This window comes from Asparagus officinalis, chromosome 7, assembly GCF_001876935.1.
Source record: "Asparagus officinalis chromosome 7, Aspof.V1, whole genome shotgun sequence".
NCBI lineage: Eukaryota > Viridiplantae > Streptophyta > Magnoliopsida > Asparagales > Asparagaceae > Asparagus > Asparagus officinalis.
Genome location: NC_033800.1, coordinates 29487684 through 29503756, shown reverse-complemented (window position 1 = coordinate 29503756; position 16073 = coordinate 29487684).

The following is a 16073-nucleotide window of genomic DNA, read 5'->3' as shown; positions in this document are numbered from 1 at the left end:
CCCCCCCCCACACACACACACACACACAACCAAAAAAATAAAATAAAATAATAAATAAATAAATAAAAGGAAGCACCCTAACCTATCTTAAAACACTAATTAGTAGCAAATTAAATTAGCTTATTAGAAAGTAAAAGCCCATTTAAATTTCTATCAAGTCAAATGGGCTTAAGCAGTTAAGCATTAAAAGCCCAAAGCTACAGCACTAGAAACCGAAAAAAAACACTGAGTAAATATTCATAAGGTACTATAGTTTTATAATACTATATATTTTTTTAGGCAAGTGGATACTTATTGTCCGTACCTAAGAATTTTTTTGGATCTGCCACTGGTTCCATGGGCATTGCCCAGACCTGTTTACAGCGGGTCTGGGTTCCACTTATCTTCAGAAACTACTGTAATATAATTGATGTTTGAGAGGCAACTTACTACTATTCTTTTCAATTATGTATTTTCTGGGAATTATGGCACCTGAAATTTACCTATCATTTCAGTGAGAATTTTATTTGTGTAAATGCTTGTAAATTTTGGTCATTTTGGTTATTGTATAGACTATTAATTTATTTTCTTACACCTTCTAAGCACATTAGGTTTTCAAAACCTTGCTGGACGCAAGGTTGACATACTAGAGCTCTGTGCATAACATTGTTTTTTTGGGGTTACTTAGATATTAGTCTCTCAGGTCATCGATAATTCCATATTAGTCCCTCAAATCTTTGAAATTGCTCCTTAGTCCCTCAAATCCTACGGGATCTTCCAATTTGGTCCCTCAATGACAAAAAGACCCTTCAGTTATATTTTCATCCAAAAAGACATCTTGTTTAAAAAAGGGTTATTTGCACTTTGGTACCCCAAAGCTTACACATTTTTTTACGCTAATACCCCCATAGATTTTTTGAAACTTTGATATTCTAAACTTTAAACCTTTTGTAAATTTGATAAATTTAAGTTTTTTTGACACTTCGATACGATAACATTTATACCTTTTCACTTTGGTGCCCCAAAATTTTGTTTTTGACACTTTAATGCTCCAATGTTATGTATCAAACTTAAGAAGTACGAAAACTTAGAGGTGTTGAAGTTAAAATTTTCTGGGATATGAAAGGTAAAAACTGTGAACTTTGTACTATCAAAGTGTCAGGGAAAAAACTTTGGGTTGTTAAGAGTTAAAATAGGTATAAACGTTGGGATATCAGAGTGCCAAACAAAACTTTGTGGTAACAAAGTTGTAAACTATAGAGTGTTAATTGTAAATAACCCTTAAAAAATATTAGTTGAGGTGTACTTGGTCATTGAGGGACCAAATTGCAAGAACCCTTAGGATTTGAGGGACTAATATGGAATTATTGAAGATTTGAGGGACTAATATCTAAATCATCCATTTCCCCCCTTTGCGTCATTTTTTCTGAAGACATTTTATATATTTCGTCCTTTTCTGTTTTCAATGAAAAACCCTGAAGCTCTAATGTTGTTGTTTCCGGAAGAATGTTTCTATTTTTTGTAGTTTTTTAAAAAATTTATTCTATTCCTTTTTGGTTTATGTTTCATATTTGCTGTTGAAGGGGATTAATAGAAGCTCTTTTTAGTTATGCAATCAATCTGCCTATTTTATACCCATTCTGCCATCGCAATAAAGTTGTATGAATTGTGTGTTCTTATCTACTACTTGTAACCCTTTACTTACTGGGAATGTTTCACTAATTTTTTTTAATGAATAGAGAGTAATCTGCCTTTTAGTTTTCTCTTAAACAAAATAAGAGGAAGCAAGTCTATAGAATGAGAAACCATTTTAGGCATGATATATATTTTTTATTTAAAAACTCGGCATCTGAAGGAGTATATTGGTACTAAACCGTAGATTACAATGTCGAAACTTCTGACTTTTTCCATCCTATTAGAGATGCAGTGTACAAAAGTTCTCAATACTAACTGATCAACAACCATATGACTAGTCAGCATGGGCGTGGTTTACCTTTAATTGAAGGCAAATTTAAAGTAAACAGGGAAGAATGATGTTGCATGAGCGACATGCCACCTCCCAGTTATCAGTGTGATATGAATCTAGGGACATATGCCGTTATATTGTACTTGTACAAACACTATGTTTTGAATTCTGATATACTTACAGGTTTCTCATGCGATGCTTATCTATTCTTGTTTCAGGTCAGTAATGCTTACCCTTCTGCGTCTTCTATTCCTGACGTGCCTATGGTTCCTTATCCTATCGGATTCTCTTTGGAAACCTTTGTTCCACCACCGACATTGCAATCTCAGTATGATATTCCACGAGAGGATAGTGTTATTATCCAAGAACTGACCTAGCAGTGTTTTTGACTTTGGTTGGGTTTTCTGCACTGCATCAGGGAACTGCTTCAAGCAGTAAGTGTCATGTTGTTGATGATAGAGTATATCTACATACTTGGAGCCGAGAGGGAAAAGAATATGTGCAGACAGTTTCTGATGTCCTCAAAATATGTATATACCGAGTGCTTTAACTATTCCCAGCACAATTATATCTGTTCATGTCTCGGATAAGCTGTAACCTTTCATGATTCTGGAGAAGCAAACTTATACTGGTTTTGTTGCTACTGTCATTTAATGTTCTGTACTCATTAATATGAGAATGTTCCTTTTCTACACGTGCTAGTTTTATCAGGTTTACATTCTCATGAGCAGTTTCCATCCGTCAGTAAGAGCTGCAAGAATTCTGCAGCTCCAGGTATAATTGGACAAAATTTTAAAAGAGATCCCTTTGCAAAAATATTCCCAAAAAAGACATGTTTTGAAAATATTCGCAAAAAACGACCTAGTTTCAGCCTTAGGGCTGAACTGAGTCGTTTTTTGCGAGAAATGTTTCCAAACATCACGGGAGTTCAACTCCCGTGAAGTTTTTTTTCAAAACAAAACTTTACGGGAGTTGAAGTCCCGTGAAGTTTTGTTATGAAAAAACTTCACGGGAGTTCAACTCCCGTGAAGTTTGGGAACATTTTTCTAAAAACCGACCCAGTTTCAACACTTAGGTTAAAACTAGGTCGTTTTTTAAAAATAAAGTGAAAATGAGTCTTTTTTTGGGAATATTTTTGCAAAGGAGTCTGTTTTAAAAATTTGTCCGGTATAATTTTTCTTTGTTGTTTGAATTTACCCAAAATTATCTCATGTCATTGATGATAAATTTCAAGCGGTGGATCTAATTCGTTGTGCCATAGGCTGTAAAAAAAATTCTGAAACTTTATGTGATGCTTTGTTTTGTTGTGATAGAAGTATATTTATTTATTTATTTATTATTTTCCAATAATACTTAATTTTCTAACCAAAGTAAAGAGGTAAAAGTGGATCTATTTTAACTAAGATTCTAAGAAACCGTAATTACAGATTAACTAGTTTTAAATTGAAACCCATAGTGTAAATAAATAACAAAAATATAATTAAACTGATACCTCAAAACATTTAAGGTGAAACTTTAAAATCTCTTCTTTGTGGATTGGGGTAATTAAACACTTTTTAATTACCACCTAATTAATTAGAGAGGATCTCATTCGATATAGGATAGCTAGGAGCATATGCACTGACAAAGAGCAAATTCAACCTATTATATAGAATCTTAGGATTAGATGTGGTCATTGTTTGCAAAAAAACATGATAATTAAGGAATTGGAGATCTCATCGCGTCAAATTGATGAAAATGAGTGGACTGAGCAAAGTTTTCCCGGTGAGTCGCGTAGGATGCCGGCATTGCATTTGATGCGGAGCAGTTGAAGACTACCGGATGTGCATCTTTGATTCGGCGGCCGACCGAGAAATAGCGGCGCGCAGGCTGCTCGTGAATCCGAGCCTGGACCTGAAATCTTTCAGGCGAATGATGGTTGGGTTCACAAATTTGGAGCGAGAGGGATTTCCTCGCCCTCAATCAGCATCTTCTGCATGCGTTTGTTCCTTAGGCTTGAAACTAGATTGCTTCGCTGAGACTGTAGAGATGAAAGATGGGGCGGCGAGTAAAAGCAAGCTGAAGATGGTGAAAGCTGCATGGATCCAACCTAAGTTTATCGGATCCTAGTAGGGGTGCTAAACATACCCGTAACCGTATCCGTTAGGATACGAATATGGTTACTCAAATCTATAACCGATAGGATATGGTTATGGATATGATTTTGTAGTGAAATATCCGTATCCGTATTCGAAATATCCGAATACATATTAGTCATTCTCTTACGATAGTTTCGATTCTTAGATTATGGATTTGTGGTTAATTTTGATGATCAAGATGTCTAATCTTAACTTTTTAGTTATAATGGACATATTAACGAACTCTTTTGTATCACATGATCTATGTTTTTCTCAATACTATCTAGTTTTCTCATATCTGTTTTGTATCTGCATGCATATCCGCTTATATATCCGCATGTATATCCGTAACTGTATCCGATTTTAGCAGATATGGTTATAATTTTTTTTTACCAAGGTATATCCGTATCTGTATCCGTATCCGAGATAGGTAAGCGGATATGGATATGGTAAGCATCATATCCGAGCCGTATCCGGACCGAATGCACCCCTAGATCCTAGTCACAAAAGTCGTGCAGTTTATTACATATATTATTATAATTAATTATATGTAATGTATTATATAATTATATAATTTGTTAAATATTTTAAATAGATAAAAATGTTAAAAGATAAGAATAATAAAATGATATTTTTTTGTGTAAAACTTGGTGTAATGTGTTGGAATAGTGATTTGATGTAAAAACTACACAAACTTGGTGTAAAAATTACACCATTTTAGATTTTTGGGTTGAAGATGCTCTTAATGCTTAATCATAAGGCGTAAATAGTTGGTATAGTTGTAGGATATAGTTGGTATATCTTGTAGGGTCTACCAAGATATGATCCATCTTATTTTCAAAATTCAAGCTGAATATACAGATGAATTTAAATAGGACGGGTTTTTTGTGTGTGTGGGGGTGGGTGGGGGGCGGCGGCAAAAAGAAACAAGCTACATCTCATAATATAACTGTATTTCTTTTCATTAAATAAATAAAATATATTCTGTCTAATGCAACTCCAGTTACATTAAAGAATAGAGATCCTCATACGGAGAATCTATACACCCACCAATCAAATCTATTGACTCGGGACCATACTACATCTTCCTCCTCTAATATATTTTTCTTGGAAGCAATGAATGAGATACAACTATACATACTAATCGAATCCTCAATTTCCATAGACCTTCAGTTCTCTTTTTTAATTAGAAACTCTAATCAATTAAAAATTCTTAATTTTTATGAGTACGAATTGAGTATAAGTTAGGAATGCTATATCTTCTCTAATAATTATAATAATAAATTATATATTTTAATTGTTACTTTCTGAAAATACTTAATTCTCTAATAAAAGTAGTAACTAATCGTTAATCCATTTCACGAATTTAGATTCCAATGAACTCAAATAACAGAGTAATTGGTTTAAACTGAAACTCATGATGTAATTAAAGCCGAAAATAATATTATTACATTAATAGCTCAGAGTAATTTAATTTGGAAATATTGAAAATATTCCACTCCAAATACGCAAGACAAAATTTCAAAACTTACTCTTGTAAACTCTTACAGATTATGGATATGGATATAGGTAACATTTACAATAGAAAATAAATATTTCATTAAAATTTAACCTATCCATTTGAATTGGCATAAAATATAGACACGCTCTCATCAAACTCCAACCGTAATCCTGTTGTATCTTCTCAGAGCTACCACAACAATGTACTCATTAAGGAAAAACATGGTCTTCTGCGGCAGGGTGTTACACGGACACAGAAAATGTCTATACAAAGTGGATAATAATACAATACTATGTAATCAAAGTAGAGACAGAGAACAACATACGAGGACTTAACGTGGTTCGGTCAGTCTGACCTAAATCTACGGACGAGAACAACAGAGGAATTCACTAATCACAAAAGAGAATATTACAAATGAGATCACTCTCTAAACCCCACCAAAGAATCATACAAAGAAAGAAATTAACTCCCTCTCTCTTTGTCTCTCTCTTTCTTCTCTCTAATTCCTCTCTCTGTCCGATGCCTCTAACCCTTCACCAGTCTTCCTCCCTTTATAGCATTTTAATTGTGATTTAAAATAGGTAATGGTTGGTGTAATAGGTGGGCTGGGCTAGGAAATAGTTGGGCTACAATGTAGGGAGTTAGGTGGGTCAAATACAAATTTGATTTTTCCTTTTTCATTCAAAGTCACGTGCAACAAATCTCCATCATGACTTTAAATATAAAGATCTTCTCTTTATTCTTGCTGTCTTGCTAGAAGCCCTTTATGAGCTTAACATCCGCTTTGTTGAACTCCAAGTAATTCGAGACAATGCTCGTACTTGCGCGAATGTACGAGCTTTGTTATCATATCTGCTGGATTATCTACAGTACCAAATTTCTCAATCTTAATGACTTTAATTTCTCTGATAAAATGATACCCGATATCTATATGTTTGGTTCTTTCATGATACATGTGATTCTTCGTCAAATGTATAGCACTTTGCTATCACAAAATACTGTAGTAACACCTTAGTATAAGCTAAAATCTTCAACCAAACCTCTTAACTAAATGACTTCTTTCACTACTTCTGTCACTGCCATATGTCCTGCCATTGTGGTAGACAAAACAACTGTCCACTGTAGAGCCACCTTCCAACTAATGACACTATCTGAAAGAGTGAATACATAACTTGTCAGGGATCATCTCTTATCCAAATCATCCGCATAATCTGAATCAGAATAGCCAAGTATTCTACAATCTGAATTTGTGTTCCTGTCAAAATATAAACCAATATTACCAAACCCTATTAAATATCTAAGTACTCATTTCATAGCCTGTTAATGGACATTTCCAAGTTTTTCCATATGCCGACTCACAACACTGGCTGTATGTGAAATATCTGGACGGGTGCAGACCATAGCATACATAATACTTTCAATTGTAATAACATAAGGAACACAAGACAAGTACTGCTCCTCCTCTTCAGTTTGAGGTGATAAATCTACCGAAAGACAAAAATAAGCAGCAAGCAGAGTCTTTACAGGCTTGGTATCAAGCATGCCAAATCTCTCCAACACCTTCTTGATGTATTTTTCCTAAGATAGAAATAAATTTTCTTCTCACCTGCTCCTGTGGATCTCCATTCCCAAAATATTCTTTTCTACTCCCAAGTCCTTAATCTCAAACTCATGTTTAAGTTAAGATTTTAACTCATTAGTTTCTTACATGTCTTTAGCTACAATCAACATGTCGTCAACATACAAGAACAAATATACAAAAGAACCATCATGAGCTTTTTATGATAAACACAATTATCATATTTACTCCTAGAGTAACCATACTCAAACATAAAAGTATCAAATCTCAAATACCACTATCTTGGAGTCTGTTTTAACCCATAAAGAGATTTTTTTCAACATGTACAGGTGATCTTCTTTACCTTCAACAATGAACCCCTCTAGCTGATTCATAAAGATCTGCTCCTCAAGCTCACCATGTAAAAAAACCATCTTCACATCAAGTTGCTCAAACTTTAAATTAAAATGTTCAACCATAGCAAGCAACATGCGGATAAAGGTGGCTTTATAACTGGAGAGAATACTTTATTAAAGTCCGCACATTCGGTTTGATTGTAGCCTTTATCTACTAAACGTGCCTTATATCTTATAGAATCTGTATCCTGAGTTCCTTATTTCTTCTTGAAGACCCATTTGCAGTCAGCGATTTTTTGTCCTCTTGGTGGCTGCACTAACTCTCATGTTTGGTTCTTGTAAAGAGACTCCATATCTTCAGTCATCGCAATAGTCCAATCTACAGCCTCACTATCACTAGTAGCCTCCTTGTAGGTAGAAGGCTCTGGAATCTTAATCGATTTTGTTATATTTAAAGTGTAAGCAAGCATGTTTGTATAACATTGAAGAGGTCGGATATGCCTTTTTGTTCTTCCTGTGATAATATTGTACTACTGCCCTTATGGTATATCAGTATTTGAAGTTGAACCTTCTGTAATATCAGCTGGTTCAACATGAGCGCCCTTAAGTACTTCTTTTGAAGCAGAGTTCTCTAACTCCACCTGCTTGCTAGACCCCTTTTCAGGACCTGTAGCATCAACAATAAACTCCTTTCTCGGGTAAAACACGGATTTCTCATTAAAAGTAACATCCATACTAATAATAAATTTAAATAATTTAGGATCAGAACACCACAATCTATATCCATTCACCCCAGTAGTATATCTTAGAAAAATAACTTTCTTTGCTCTAGGTTCAAGCTTGCCATCATTAACATGAAAATAAGCAGAGCAACCAAATACTCTTAAATGAGAGTAATTAGCAGGGGCACCAGACCATACCTCTTATGGAGTCTTAAAAGTAATTATTGTAGAAGAAGATCTGTTTATCAAATAGCAAGCTATATTGACTACCTCGGCCCAAAAGTCTTTTGACAAACTAGCCCAAAAGTCTTTTGACAAACTATTAGAAAGCATGCACCGAGTTCTCTCTAAAAGTGTTCTGTTCATCCTTTCTGCAACTCCATTTTGCTGTGGTGTATACTGAACTATACAATGACGCACAATACATTCATTCTTGCAGAACTGATCAAACTTGTTGAGTCTCATGTTTATGAGCCTACTATCTAATCTAGTTTTGATGATTAACAAACAATTCCTACTATCATTTGTCGAGTGTTTGTGTTTGCTTGTTAGGTATTCTACACAAAGATCCTAATTAGAGGTTGGTTGGACTTGAGCTTAACGATGACATCTTGGAGGTTGGATAAAATTTAGAATGAAGCATTTACGTACTCAAGACAAGACTCAATATTGCGCTTCATCCATGTTTACTAAGATCTAGCTCAAACGAAGATTTCTAAGCTTGAGTATATTGTTTCTAGTTTAGGTTTTATACCGTGTGTGGTATACTTTAAAGCTCAATTATCATACACATACACGTTTTCTTTTTATAGCTTTGAAGTTTAAAGTTTAATCGTACAAATATGAAACTAATAGTTATATTCATATACATATATACGAGTTTCTTACTTATCGATTTTATTTGGGAAAATATGTGTTTATGTATTAATTATTTTTTTACTATTTTATATCTTTCCTCAAGTCTATTAATCCATTTAAAAGTGTTCAAAACTTGTTTGGAAGAATTTTATCAAAAATCAAGTTTTGATGATTTCGTATTATTGAATAGTTCACAAAATAAATAAGTTTTCACAAATGGAAAATGAAATTTGGGAAATTATTTTTCTAACATTTTCTATTACATATTTATAAGTATTTATCAAAATGTTATCATTTTTGGAGTTGATTTACTATGTCAAATTGATTTTACAAAATTAAGTATTTCAGGAACTTTTAGAATCTGAAATATCTATTTTAAAATAGTGATTTCTCATAAATGGTAATTAAATTTCAGAAATTCTTTATCTAACATGTTTATCTACATGTGTAAAAAAGTTCCTCAAATTTTCATAATTTTTGGAGTTGATTTGATATTTTTAATTGATTTTAGAAAATCAGCTACATAATCTACCAAAACTGCCAGTTGACTGATGATATTATCAGTCGACTAATGGGCATTTTTTAGCCTATAACGGCTAGTAGTGGCTAGTTCTCTTTATATCCGGTTTTTGTGGGATTTTGGCTAGTTTGAGAGGCTATAAAAAGTCATCTTCTCTTATTTGTTTTTTATGGATGTTTAAGTGAGTTTTAAAGAGTTTGTTTTAAAGTTTTTAGTGTGTTTTGGTTTATGCAAAAAGAGGTTTACAAGAAGAGGTGATCAATTTCGATTTGAGCATTCAATTCTTCCTCACTTGTTCTTAGAAAAGTGTTTCTAAACTCAATTATCTAGTTTGTTTATATTTTAAATTGTTATATTTATATTTGCTAGATTATTTTGAGTTTTATTTTATTTTACTCATTATTTACACCCCCCCTTGACCTTGAGTATTTTCACACATATTCTAATTATTAGGTTGTGGGATTGTAACATTGAGAGTGAGCTTATAATTCGTTCTCATCCATTGTAGAGAACAAAACATTTATTTGAGCTTATCATTGTGATCATATTGTAATACACAAGGACACCGAGAGGAGTGATTGGTAAGAGACGGGTCATTTCTAAGAGGAGTGGTGTTAGTAGTAAAGTCTAAGGAGATGTGATAAATCCAAGCACTTGAGAAAGGTGACACGGGCTAGGCCAACACTTGGAGGGTGTATTGTGTGGTTACAAGTGTGTGAGTTATAAACGTTTATCAGTGATCGTTAAAAACCGATTGTGTAGTTTGATTTGAGACAGTGGAGTTTCTCCTCGAGGGTGAGGAGCAGAGGCGTAGGTCGAGGGTGACCGAACTACGTAATCATATTGTGTGTTTGCGTTTGCTCTCACCATATTTCTTTCTTTTTGTTCTCATTACTCATATCTCATACTCGTTGTTTATATCGCCTACTATCTCATTTCATATCCTAGCTCATATAACTTGTTGTATTTTATACTTGCTAGAAAAATTATTAATAAGTTTTTAATTTGATATTATTATCGGATTAGATTAGCAAATACCTTATTCACCCCCCCCCTTTAGGGTAATTTTATTTGGTATCAGAGCTTAATGCTCTTTAATTTGTGACTTAATCGTCTAGAGTCAAAGATCCTCGCTTCATATACTTGCTAATCTAGTTTTGTAATTATTTTATCTTGCTTGCATTTATATCATGGATATGCATGGTGCACCTAGTTTAGGCTATGATATTAATGTTGCTCCTAAATTCAATATTTTCCCCTATACTTAATAGTATTTTAGATTTAAAATATTTGTTAGATCTAAAAATACTGAATTGTAGAAAGTTATTGATCATGCTTATGTTATACCCACTTTGAAGAAATCCAAGTAGAGTAAAAATGACAACAATATGTTTATAACGAACAAGCTATTGTTAGAATTTTTATTAAATGCCTTTGATTCATCTATATCTAACAAGCTTGATCATTTTGATAGTGCTTACAAATTGTGGATATTCATAGAAGCGCATTAAGAAAACTTGGAGGAGATCCGATGTGTTTTGGTGAATTCTACTTCAAGTGCTATTGGAGCATCCTCATTGTGCACACGGCTACTATGCGATAGCCCCAGTGAGCTATGCGAGTCCGAATCCGATAATGAATTATCTATAGTTAAACTTCGCATGTGCATATGAGAAATTAATGAAAGCATATAATAAATTGCATCATAAATTTAAAAATTTACAAAGCAAGCATGTAGAGTTAAAATTTGATCATGATATTCTAGCCTCTAAATTTGATACTATTGCTAAGGAAAATGTGATCCTAAAAGAAAATAATAAAAAATTGAAAATGGGTCATAATGCCTTAATCTCAAATGTTGCTAGCATAACTCATAAGAAAAATGATGCCTTGTTAGAAGTAGAAACAATTAGGAATGAATTTAAATCTTTCAAAATTAATCATGATTGTTCTACTTCTATTACTAATGCATATGTGCCTAATGATGAGTTGAGTAGCATTAAAAACCGCATTTCATCTTTAGATTCAACTCTAAAAATATGCATTGATAATAATAAGAAACTTATGGACTTATGTGGAAAGTCACGTATTAATTCTTCCAAATCAAACACTCACTATCCACACATGTATGGCAAAATTTATAAGTGTTTCATTTGTGACCGTAAAGGTCATATTGCTAAATTTTGCTATGATGCACAATAAACCACTAATGTAAATATTATTACTCCTTGTGCATCCCATCAAGTTTCCTCATCATATACACATACACATACACATACACCTAATGTTCATCATAAGCATGTAAACATGTATAAATGTGATTATTGTGGTAGATTTAGTCATTTGGCAAATATTATTTTGATTTAAAAAGAGTTTCACATTTACAAAAGGATTTAGAAATATCATCTTTATTTGCAAATGTTTCCCGTGCACACACATATGGTCATCATAAACAAATGCTTTCCATTGTTCTTATTACAATAGGAAGGGTCATTTACGTGATTATTGCTATGATCAGACACGTTCACTACATGCATCCAAATGGGATCATAACCCTAGGGCTTTGGATTTTATTGATATGGGTCATGTTCCTAAACTCTTCGGCACCAAGAGTGTTTGGGTACCAAAATATTTTTAATTTCAAAGAACAATTTTTTCTTTGTTGCTTTGTTTTCATAATAATTTTTGTTTTGTACATGTATTGTTTCATATTTTGTGTTTTTGGATTATAGACTAAACAATACTATTCACATCATTTCCAAAGTCTATTAATCCATTGAAAAGGATTCCAAAATTTGGTTAAAATCATTTTGTCAAAATCAAGTGTTTTAAACGAACTCGTATTTTTGAGATTTTGCAAAAATGATAAGTTTTCACAAATGGGAAATGATATTTAAAAATTTTCTTTCTAACATATTTATTTTTATCAGAATAATCATTTCCCCAAATTTTATAATTTTTGGAATTTATTTACTATTTTCAAACCAAGTTCAAAGTTTATTTTCATTGTTCAGAAAAATCCATGTACATGTTATCAGTCGACTAATAAGGCCATCAGTCGACTGACAAAATCACCTGGAATCAGCATTTGTCTCTACTCAGTCAATTGATCCTCATCAGTCAACCGAAGCAACTCATAAGTCGACCGATGGACTCCATCAGTCGACCGATAAGCTTTTTAGCAGTTGCAATGGTCAGCTTATTAATCGACCGATGAACCCATCAGTCGATCGACGACTATTTTTTTTCTGTTTCCTGGTTTTAGGGATTGTGTTGATTTTGTAGGATTTGTTTGTTTTTCTTAGATTTTGTGGTTTTGTTTTGAGAGCCTATATATATATATATCTCAGCCTCAACATGTTAATCTAAGAAAAGTTTAAAACAAAGTTTACAAGTTTGTTTAAATATTTTATGAATCAAGTATGTTTTTGATATTATTGTGCTTTTAAAAATTCTTAATCATGATTCATGTTTGTATATTTATGTGATTTTTCGCTTTTTCATGGTTTTCATGATTTGTTTTAAAATATCCCTTCATGATTTATAATTTTTAGCTTTCATGGTTTTCATGATTTCCATTCATTTGATTTCATATATAAATCTATATATCATTTTTATGTATTGTGACACCTTTTTTAATAATAATATATCTATACGTGTTCTCAATCAATCATGATCTATGTTTGATGATTTATGAAATTTTGGATTTATTGATTAAACATTTGATTTTTATATTTGGAATAATTTTTGTTTTTGATATATATCTTATTGATATATTTATGTTTAAGGCCCTTGTAACACTTTGTCTTAGTGATACATATATATATGTTCACTTGGTCTCTTTGAATGTGAGTTATGATTAACACGTTTTTATCTATGCTTGCTCACATATTTGCATTATCATAGGTATTTTGATAGGGGTAGTCTTTTTTCCTATTTTGTTTATACTCACCCGTGCTTATATGTAGGGGGAGCTTTTGCTCTCTATTCTTATTATTTTCGACATTTTGATGTTGACAAAAGGGGAGAAACATGCATATTGTGAGTATATATTGCTTATTACTTTCTATTATTTTTATGCATGAGGAATATAAATTGTGTAATCATTTAGTATTATGCATATTTTATATCTCTTTGTGTAGATTGTTTGTCATCGTCAAAAAAGGAGAGATTATTGGATCTCATGTTTTTGAGCCTACTATCTAATCTAGTTTTGATGATTAACAAACATTCGTAACATCGTTTTTCGAGTGTTTACATTTGCTTGTTAGGTATTCTACACAAAGATCCTAGTTGGAGATTGGTTGGACTTGAGCTTAACGACGACATCTTGGAGGTTGGAAGAAATTTGGAATGAAGCATTTACACACTCAAGACAAGACTCAATATTGCGCTTCATCCATGTTTACCAAGATCAAGCTTAAACAAAGATTTCTAAGCTTGGGTATATTATTTCTAGTTTAGGTATTATACCGTGTGTGTTATACTTTAAAGCTCAATTATCACACACATACACATTTTCGTTTTATAGCTTTCAAGTTTAAAGTTTAATCGTACAAATATGAAACTAATAGTTATGTTTATATACATATATACGAGTTTCTTACGTATCGATTTTATTTGGGAAAATATGTGTTTATGGATTAAAGACTTATCTAAACTATTTTATATATTTCCTCAAGTCTATTAATCTATTGAAAAGTGTTTCAAAACTTGTTTGGAAGAATTTCATCAAAAATCAAGTTTTGACGATTTCGTATTATTGAATAGTTTACAAAATAAATGAGTTTTCACAAATTAGAAATGAAATTTGAGAAATTTTCTAACATGTTCTATTACATGTTTATAAATATTTTATAAAATTTTATTATTTTTGGAGTTGATTTACTATGTCAAATTGATTTTACAAAATCAAGTGTTTTAGCAGTTTTTAGGATCTAAAATATCTGTTTTAAAACAGTGATTTCTCACAAATGGTAAGTAATATTTTAGAAATTCTTTCTCTAACATGTTTATCTACATGTGTAGAAACCTTTCTCAAAATTTCATGATTTTTGGAGTTGATTTGATATTTTAATTAATTTTAGAAAGATAGCTACGTAAAAATTCTAGAATCTGCCAAAACTGCCAATGGTCGACTTTATTAGTTGATTGATAACATTATCAGTCGACCGATGGGCATTTTTCAGCCTATAACGGCTAGTTTTCTTTATATCCGGTTTTTGTGGGTTTTTTGGCTGGTTTGAGAGGCTATAAAAGCCCTCTTCTCTCATTTGTTTCTTATGGATGTTTAAGTGAGTTTTTAAAGAGTTTGTTTTTAAGTTTTAAGTGTGTTTTGGTTTATGCAAAAAGAGGTTTACAAGAAGAGGAGATCAATTTTGGTCTGAGCATTCAATTCTCCCTCATTTGTTCTTAGTGAAGTGTTTCTAAACTCAATTATCTAGCTTGTTTATATTTCAAATTGTTATATTTATATTTGCTAGATTATTTTAAGTTTTATTTCATTTTACTCATAATTTACACACACACCCCTTGAGCTTGAGTATTTTCACATATAGTATAATTATTGGGTTGTGGGGTTATAACATTAAGAGTGAGCTTACAATTCGTTCTCATCCATTGTAGAGAACAAAACATTTATTTGAGCTTATCGTTGTGAGATCATATTGTAATACACAAGGACATCGAGAGGACTGGTTAGTGAGAGACGGGATCAATTCCAAGAGGAGTGACGTTGGTAGTAAAGTCTAGGGAGAGGTGGTAATCCAAGCACTTGAGGAAAGTGACACGGGCTAGGCCAACACTTAGATGGTGTATTGTGTGGTTGCAAGTGTGTGAGTTATAAACGTTTATCGGTGAGCGTTAAAAATCGATTGTGTAGTTTGATTTGAGATAATGGATTTTCTCCTCGAGGGTGAGGAGCAGAGACGTAGGTCGAGGGTGACCGAACTCGGTGATTATATTGTGTGTTTGCATTTGCTCTTGGCGTATTTCTTTCTTTTTGTTCTCATTACTCATATCTCATGCTCGTTTTATATATCGCCTACTATCTCATTTCATATCCTAACTCATATAAATTGTTGTATTTCATACTTGTTAGAAAAATTATTAATAAGTTTTTATTTTGGCATTAATATTAGATTAGATTAGCAAATACCATATTCACAACTCCCCTCTAGGGTAATTTCAAAACTCTGTAGAGCAAAACTCCATTCCATTATCGGTTTTAAGGCGCTTCACTTTCTTTCCTATTTTCTTCTCAATCATAACATTCCATTGCTTGAAGATTGCAAACACATCACTCTTATACTTCAAAGGATACACCCAAACTTTTCTGGAATAATCATCAATCAATATTAGCAGAAAATAAGCTCTACCTTTCAATGGAACCTAAGAGGGGCCCCAAACATCTAAATGGATATAATCTAAAGTACCCTTAATGTTAGACCCTAGAGGGGGGGGGGGGGGATTAGGGTCTTATGCTAATCTAATCCAT